Source organism: Onychostoma macrolepis, chromosome 06, assembly GCF_012432095.1.
Source record: "Onychostoma macrolepis isolate SWU-2019 chromosome 06, ASM1243209v1, whole genome shotgun sequence".
Classification (NCBI taxonomy): Eukaryota; Metazoa; Chordata; class Actinopteri; order Cypriniformes; family Cyprinidae; genus Onychostoma; species Onychostoma macrolepis.
In genome coordinates this window covers 5,882,729-5,889,841 of record NC_081160.1, presented here as the reverse complement: position 1 = coordinate 5,889,841, position 7,113 = coordinate 5,882,729, and positions in this window count along the sequence as shown.

The window sequence follows — 7,113 nt, the reverse complement described above, 5'->3', positions numbered from 1 at the left end:
GCAGCATGCAATATTTGTTATTTTAAATTTAAAGTTCAACATTCCACATTTCGCCAAACACATCAACGGATTGTTTGATTGTGTTACCTTACAAAAGTTACTTAAAATGCAAAAGTCATATTCGAAAGTTGGGACAAAACCAAGAACAATTTTCTTTTTAATCTTTTGAATCAAAACTGACAAAGTTGATAAGATCTGCCACAATAAATGACATTTCCCATTAAAAAGTGTGTTTTTTTTTTAGAAGAAGTTTTAAAGGTCACATTTTCTAGAGCTGAGAGCTCATTTACATAAAATGTATACATGGTGGTTTCTAAAGGTCAGAATCAATTATCTGTGTCTATTTAAAATGCCACCAAAATTTTCAAACTTTTTTCAGTTTGTTTGGAATTACTGTATATCTCTGCACATTTACCACTTAAGGATTTGTTTTATTCTATAATTTGTCACCATAACTAATTGGAATGGCTTAGATCATGCAATACATCAGGAAGCATCAACTAACAACCCCACCCTTATTCTACCCAAATTAAGGATCAAAAATAGAGCTGGACTGGTCTCAATAATAATTCACGCAAAAGATATTATGCACGTGTAGCCAAATTCACATGCACATAAACAAACATGATATATTCACAAAAAACAACGCACATGTGCAAAATAAAATTACATATTAGTAAAATAGGTAACACTTTAGTATTGGGACCAATTTTCACTATTAACTAGCTGCTTATTAGCATGCCTATTATTAACATATTGGCTGTTTATTAGTACTTATAACACATATTGTGCATATTCTACATCCCTAATCCAATATCTAAAATTAATAACTACCTAACTAACTATTAATAAGAAGCAAATTAGGAGATTTTTGTGACAAAAGTCATAGTTCATAGTTTGTTAATAGTGAGAATTGGACCTTTAAATAAAGCACGACCAAAACACAGGATTCACAGAAAATATTTCATAATATTACTGTTTTAACCATATTTTTAATTACTGTAATAAATGTAGCATTGTTGCAAGAAACATCTTTTCAAAAACATTAAAAATTATAATGATTCCAATCTTTTGAATGTAATTTGAAACCGGTCTCACTCAAAGCCTGAAGCTGCAGAGCTGTTGGTGACTAAATAACATGAATTATGGTGAACGTTCAATGCAGGGGGATGGTTGGCACCACCATAACTGTGAATGAGGAGACTAAAGGTCTCGATAGAGATCAAAGGCAGAGATAATGCACTTAGGCACTGTTCTTTAAGCACTGGGTGAATGATAGTCTTTAGCCTGAATGGGGTCTAATTTACCAGCTCTAATTACTGACTGCTAGTTCTCAAAGTGCAGGGAGATAGCATCAGTCATCAGACCTTTACTAATTTCCCAGCCTGTCCATTTTCTACCATACCAGCCTTTATATTATCTGCTCTGTGCAAGCAGGAGCTAAGAATAGAACAGGGAAAAAGTGTTTTGGCTTTGTGAATGCAGTTGCATTCATCTGGCATGCTTCTCACAGACTCACGCATTGATGGGTAACTAGCAGGTTACAGCAAATGCATGTTTACAGTTATTTGTTGCATGTTCGCATCTCTCAGTATCCTGGGCAGCTAAAGTCGAATTATTACATTGATGCCGTGATTTTGATGTGGGAATACCTGTTTGTTCAGCCAGTGTGAGCGATTGCCCCCATGTCCACAGGGAAACGAAAGCTCTTTGTGAGGTTTAAGAGTAGTTTAGAGGATGTTTTTAATGTGTTGTAGTGTGATAGATTTTGACAGCTTTAAAGGAGTACAGCACAAAGCTTTGCAGGTCACTGCACAGTCATGCAGTACAGAGACAAAATCTGAATGCAACTCACTCGCAAACTAAGGAATAATACTACATTCAAGAGCATATCAAACCCAGTGCCTCGCGGACTGAATATTAATTGCATGATGACACTTTTTATTATAAATTATAATGTGCGATTTCCCTTACGTCGGTGAAGCATTTTGTGTGGAATTATTTAACCACACTGCAGCGCCTGTCTTTTCTCTGTAGCTGCTACCCATGAGAGCATAAAACCTGACAGTGCATGAAAAAAGTTAAAATGAAGTAAATACCACCCAATTAGAAGCTCTTTACCACATCCCAGACAAGACAGACTGTTGTAAATGAGAGAAATCTGTTCTAGGCACTTCACTGAGTGCCTTTCAGCAATGCAGCGTTTGCAAAAAATACCAGGTGCTGTGAACTAACTCTGAGCTGGAAATAAATAAACAACATAAATGAAGAAAAAAAGCACTATTCACACTGCAAATTAGATTGGACTGCATTGTCTGTTATGAGAATGATTCTGAATATGAGGCTTTTTATGCTAATGTGATGAATGAATCCGCAGGGATTTCTTTGGCCAGTAATCCATATAACCAGACAGAATTAGTCACAGCAGTCACTGCCAAGTAGACATGAGCTCTAATGAGAAGAGAGAAACTTCTCTGAGTCATTTTTGCAAACACTTTTAACCAACTGGTGCTGAGGCGATTGCTAGTCGACATGCCAAGTCAGTTCCTCTCAAGGTGTCCTTGATAAGGAGACCTATAATACTAGGAAAAAACTTAGGAATTCCATTCATCTCAATGGCCAATGTACAGTAATTGTAGGCATTTGTACAAAAAGTGATGAAACATATGACACATATACTATACATGTTTGCATATTTGCATAGACACTGAGACGCACATTATTATTATTGTATATGAACAGCATCTAAAATCTAAGTATTTACACTTTAGAGACATACAAATACTTTCAGGTTCATAGAATTTGTGGATTTAATCGTTTGACTTCATTATTTAATCAATGAGATTCATTCAATATTTTTAATGCCATCGCATTTAATGCATTTTCATTGTAAGTTCATGTAAGCTAACTAACAGTGTTAGGGAGTAACTAGTTACATGTAGGGTAACTTGTAATCTGTAACCTATTACATTTCCAAAGTAACATTCCCAACATTGTTAACAAATGTAAAAAAATGGAGCCTTACTGTAAAGTGTTCCGATAAATGCCTGGTTTAATATCTTATGAATTCACACATTGTTCTTGCCAGTCTCTGTCCTCTCCCACTCTATCATTACTGTCAGTCATGGCCAGGGGTATGAGATAGATATCATACAACAGATTAATGGACCTTATCTTTACCCAAGCTCACTACATATATACCACTCATTGGCCGTCTGTTGTACAAATCCATCTCCCCATATTCCCCGTAGACTTTCATGCACTCACTACAGCTTCCTGTTAAACAAACAGATCAGGGAGCCCGGTGCTATCTTACAAAATTTATCACGAGTAACCGTTCATTCATCAAACATGCAGCTGCTCATTCTGTCTGCAGAGTGAAACGTGCATAATGCATAGAGACTCTGACTCACGGAGCTCTTTCATTGGCCGATCTGAATCAGGCTCACTGTCAGAGTGAATGATTGATTCTGTGTATGAGCGTTGTACTTCCTGAGTGCACAGCATTAGATGAACATCAGATGAGCTGAATCACTGGCATGGCTGTGAAACGAAGCTGATTGACTGTGCTGTGGGGTTTGTCGGGAGTTCATAAAGGAATATTCTGAAAGGCATAGCATGTTCATTCTCCCTCAGTGTGCATAAAGGAGAAACATGTTGGAAACAAACTTTATAAGGATATATACTTATAAATCAGGTTGGCTGGGTTAAAAAGCAGAAATGTTAATGTCAAAGGCAACAGACAGGGAACAATACAAGTCCGTTTCATGCCTCCAAAAAACCACCAACAATATAATGAAATATTTGCATTTTATATTTTTTAGAATAAACAACTACTAAAATATGGCACAACATTTTTGATGTGATTGTTTCTAAACAAGTATCATCTTAGACATTATGCAAAACATTACTTCAGCTAAAGTAGTTTTTTTATCAATACTGTGGGCCTTTTGACACATGCTGATGAGCCTTTTACTTCTTGCCACCGCATTTCACAAGATGTTAATTGATGGACTGGAGTGGTGTGGATTACTTGTGATATTTTATTCAGCTTTTTGGACTCTCATTCTGACGGCACCCATTCACTGCAGAGGATCCATTAGTATAAGCAAGTGGTGTAATGCTAAATTTCCAGAAATCTGTTCCAATGAAGAAACAAACTTGGATAGCTTGAATCTGAGTGCATTTTCATCAAATTTTCATTTCTGGGGTGAACTATTCCTTTAAGACTAATATACAACCCCAATATGCTTAAAAAGAGAAGTAGTTTCTTATGGAGCACTTTCATCTTTTTCACTTGTAGAGAAGTGCAAGGTTGAAATAAGTGCATGAATTTAAAAGGCAAGGTAATAAAATTAGCTAGATACTTACTGTACATGTAAATCAATGGTAGACGGGGGAAGGTTCATTTGGGAAACCTGTGCACAAACAATCATTATTTTGCAATTCCCTCCAGTGATGATACACTTCAGCACTAAATCTTATGGTTTACCAGTAAGACAGTTTAATTGTACTTTTTAAGTGTTTATTTGTGCCCATTTCCTTGGTAAGCGTCCATTATACGTGTATTCCTGTAAACATGTTTCCTGTTTGTTCAGTCGCAGGACGAGTCAATATTATTGCCAGTGCTAATCGACAGCAAGACACGGATGTGGTACACAGACATTAGATTGGAAATAACCCAGAATTGTTCTTTCCTCCTGCACAGTATGACTGCCTTATATTAGACCCTCTGGAAAACTATAGACCATTGCGATTTGCTTTCTAGACAAACTGCCGCCCACCTCTGACCCAAAACTCCCTCAGTGAACGTAAGAATCAAAATGACCTATCTCTCTCGGTCTTTCTGCCTCCTCATTTCCCCTCTCCTTCTCTCTCTCCCCACACACACATCTACAGTCACACACACACATCTCTGGCTCTGATTTTTAATTACTTCGAGGTGCCTCCCTTGAGTGTGCTCCCCTTGGCTCAGGCTGTTCAGTGTTGACTCAAATCTGAGATCTGATCCCTCTCATCATCACACAAGACAGTCACATCTCACAGCGCCACTCCAGAGGCCGTCACCCAATGTGCTGATTCATCCTCTCATCATTCTCAGCCACACAACTTTGTCTCACTGTTACTGCAGCCAACGTGCGTCGGATTGAATCTGTAATGAATTTAAAAACGGGTGGAGCTGAGCAAGCAAAGAATATGAGCAGATAAATATATCATTTCACCAAAGTAATCAACATCAGTGTCCATAATGCCCATATATCCTTCCTGTTTTGCACCGCCTTACCCCCAATCCATCTCTCCTCATCATCAGAATCAGGCATCTTGTTTGTTAGAATCTTTTTTTTTTTTCATGCCTCTATGCACTGCCAATTGATCCAGGTGTCTATATGGGTCGATCAACAGAGAGGTAGGAGATGAGAGAAAAAGAACAAGCCTGAGAAAAGTTAAATTAATAAGCATCAGTGTTTCCTCTTTAAAGGTCTGTTTACACCAAAAATGAAAATTAAGTCCGATTTTTGCATACAAAGGAATATGCAAATTCAAATTAAGAAAGGAAGTCCATAGACGATAGGACTGCTTCTGGATTTTCCCCTGCTATCGCTAAACAAAAAAACTATTAACCAAGTTAACGTTTCTTTTTTTCTTTTTTATCTTTTTGGTTGGACAGAAATGAGATTAGAACACCTTTCACCTCAACACCTGACGGTATGCAAATGCATTCATTTAAACATTCAATTAAAATGTTTACACAACAGGCCTTCAATTTAATAGGGTGTCATACACACACTGTATGCTGTAAAAAGAAAGATCCAACTTATTACTTGAAAAAGTGCAATAGAATGGACACTTGAAGCCAGACTTTGCCTTGGAAACCCATGTAGAATTGTATGACTGATTTCACTGACGTCACACAAACATTGTAGTACTAAGGGAGATAACCTAGACTTTTGAGCAAATAAAATGCAACAATTGCTATACTGGATGACAATTTTGGATGGACACACAACACTGGCAAATATAATTGTATAATCTTGTGAAAGACTTGTATAAAGCCTGCCATACGGACATTGCTTTGACTGATACCATGATACTTCTTGATTGTAACACTGAAATAAAGATGCTTTATACATATTGTGAAGGTTCTATACAAATAAATGTCAATTAGAATTTAAATGTCAATTTGAGTGCATTGCATTATAGGATACAATATTCCTAGCCATCTGCTCTGGCTGAATAATGCACATTTTAGCAAATGTAGCTCGTCATCTCTATTTCCATCAAAACTGCCAAAAAGCCAAGAATGTATAATTATTGCTTTGAACAACATTTCACCATCTTTCAAGCCATCTTTGTTATAGTGTGTTTTGTAGGGATGGTGCCAACCTCCTGAGTGAGAACCATCTCTTTCCTTCTAGGAGAGGAAATGCTTACCAGCGGGATGTAAAAAACAGGCCAAGCTGGCCTTAAAACCAGGGCCAGGAAAGAGACTGATTACATTTCACCTGCTTAGATAAAAACAGCACATTTATGCCTGAATTTTCAATTCGAGGAGCGCTATCTTATTTTAGCTAGGCTTGCATTCCAGGATGTCAGGATGTAGGCTACATCCCACAGATCAGCAGAGGAGTTTAGAAATAAACTATGCTTACTGTTTAGTGGGAAGTTATTATGTGAGGCTGACAAAGCCAACATACTGATATTCCACTGAAGCTTATTATTATGTGAGCATGGGTTCTAACAATAACCCATTCAAGCTACATCCACTGAATTCAGCACACACCTTCAGACTATTCTGAATTCATTTGCTTTTCTTACAGCTCTCTGTAGCACGATTTTTTCCTTCCAAACCAGTTAAAACCTTTAAACCCCCAGATAACTGATTAATAAATGCTTCTTTTTGTGTGGTTTCTCACACTACATTATGATGTGACTTTAAAACACTTGTATTAGAGTGCATGGTTTGTAAACAAACGCATTTTGGCATTTGCATCACATAGCACGTTTAATTCTCACATAGTAAACTTGCTTGGTAGCGCACCCGGAACAGTCATCAATTTATGATGTGGCGTGCTCAGGTACGAGTCCCACGAAACACAATTCACAATATAAAAG